Source organism: Penaeus vannamei, chromosome 25, assembly GCF_042767895.1.
Source record: "Penaeus vannamei isolate JL-2024 chromosome 25, ASM4276789v1, whole genome shotgun sequence".
Taxonomy (NCBI): Eukaryota; Metazoa; Arthropoda; class Malacostraca; order Decapoda; family Penaeidae; genus Penaeus; species Penaeus vannamei.
In genome coordinates, this window is record NC_091573.1 from 37,337,969 (window position 1) to 37,340,468 (window position 2,500).

General features: G+C 33.8%; 1 protein-coding gene across 6 annotated transcripts in view; it reads left to right on the top strand.

The window, feature by feature from the left end:
* The window catches only part of LOC113815110 (BAI1-associated protein 3), a 267,249-nt gene that overhangs the window by 242,227 nt on the left and 22,522 nt on the right, over positions 1-2,500 (top strand). The gene's annotated exons all lie outside the window — the stretch shown is intronic.

Sequence of the window (2,500 nt, forward strand, 5' to 3'; positions counted from 1 at the left end):
GCCGCGATCGGTGTCGCCGCGGACCTTAATCTCTCCCGATTTCGCTGCTGTCATTACGCGTCGGACATCGGATCAAAAAGGCTGGACGCGACTGAAGCTCTAATTCAGGGCTTGCGATGCACTCACACACACACACACACACACACACACACACGCACACACACATATATATATATATATATATATATATATATATATATATATATATATATATATATATATGTGTGTGTGTGTGTGTGTGTGTGTGTGTGTGTGTGTATACATATATAATGTGTATATATGTATATGTATGAATGTATATGTATATATATAAATATGTATGCATATATATACATACATATACATGTACATATAAATATGTATATATACATGTGTATATATGTGTATATGTATATATGTAAATATGTATGCATACACACACACACACACACACACACACACACACACACACACACACACACACATATATATATATATATATATATATATATATATATATATATATATATATTACTTATTTTTTCTTTATTCTTCAAAAATACAAACGTTTCGGATGTACAACAACCATCTTCAGTGTAAAAAGAATTGTAAAAGAAGACTGAAATCCTTACCCTTCAGATAGATATATACATATACAGAAATAGTTACATACACAATTGTAAAAAGTACAAAGCACAAAGACATTTCTTTGTACAACTATAGCAATTGAGATGATAATTTAACTAATGATTTTATACAGCAGATCCAAATTGATTGTTCTAAGAGATCAAAGTTTAGAGATCATAGTTTACCTGTTATCACACATATATAGGAAGCTATGTATAAGTCAAAAGTTACCAAATCATTTAAAGTAAGACAAACTAATTAATTCATTACCAAATATCCAAAAACACTAAAGGAATGTATGGAATATAATTGTAATGTTAAAAAAATCATTGTCTCAGTTATTTAGTGTAGTTTAAGACTTAGGAAGTGACCTTTTTTCTTATTTTCTGAAAAATGTTATTATTGCTTTTGTTTTTATTATCGTTATAATCATCATTGTTTCCATTATCTTTATCATTTTTATTATTATCATATTATCATTATTATTATCTTCATTTTTATTATTCTATTCACCATCATTATTATCACTATCATTATCTATTACCATCATTATCATTATTATTCGTGTTTTATTATTATAATCATTATTATTTCAATTATTGGTTTGAAATTTTAAATTCTATTATTTTTGTTGATGTTATCATTATCATGTTCACTATTATTACCATTGCCACTATCGGTGATACCATCATTACTATTACTGCTACTTTCATTATCATTATCGTTTTCATTGTCCTCATTACTTTCCTCTTTCTCCTTCATTTTCCACCTACAAACCCCTTTAATTGTGTATAGTTTCATTTATTTTCGTTTTCATTGGAAAGAGACCGAAGTAAAACCCAAAATAGACAACCAGACACACAGACACGAACCAGATAGACACACAGACACGAACCAGACAGATCTCGTGGCATTCAGAGCGAGGGAGGGAACGGACGAGGAAAAAGAACGAAGAGAAGGGGAAGAGGGAGAGGGAGAGATTGGTGAAATTCCTAAATTGATTACATTTTGTCTTCTCGGTGTGACGTTGCCAGCCGCGCGCGAGACGACAACTCGGTGCATAATGCCAAAATACAAGTCGCAAATCCGGAATCAATATAGGCAACTCTTGTGCAATCTCAGTCTTCATAGACGTCTGAGTGACTGAGTTGCCGCCGGCGCTTCACGGAATTTAAGTTCGCGTTTGGGGGAAATTATGTGTCAAGCCGAGGAGAGTAATAGAAGCAATAGTTTTTACTAATCCTTTTCATTATTACAGAAAGTTTCCATTCGCGACACGAAGCAACAATCCGTATGAAATAACAAACAAGGCGAGTTTGCAATGGAGCCTGAAATTCGTGTTGCAATGATTCTGCTCAACTAATGGCTGATGAGAAATGCTGGTTATCAAGGGATGTATTGTTGTCTCACTTGAGGATAATGAGCAGTGTCGGGCGGTTGCAGACAGACAGACAAGCAGACAAAAGCGAGGGAAGACAGAGGAAAGTTGTGGTTGATAAATGTGTTGATAAGTCGATAAAAGCAACAGGGGCAGACTACAAGATAGGTATTAAGGATTCGCTAAATTCATTGAAATGTTTTGTATATTACTTCACGAATCCAGAATCTGAATATTCATATGAAATATATTTTCATACCTGCCATTTTTCTAACTAACAAAAAATATACATTTCGCAATATCACAGATCTAAAAAATACGCTTAATGTAACATATTACCATTTTAATTGGATTAGCCCCGTCTGTTAACATAATTCAATGGAAAATGGCGATTGCCAGAGGAAAGGTGTTTCAACCTCGTTAAGTCGAACCGCAGACTGGCTTGTTTTTTCTCATAATCAGACGATGCTTTTATATTTGTGTGCGTGCGTGTGGGGGGGGGGGGGTGTTGGTTCG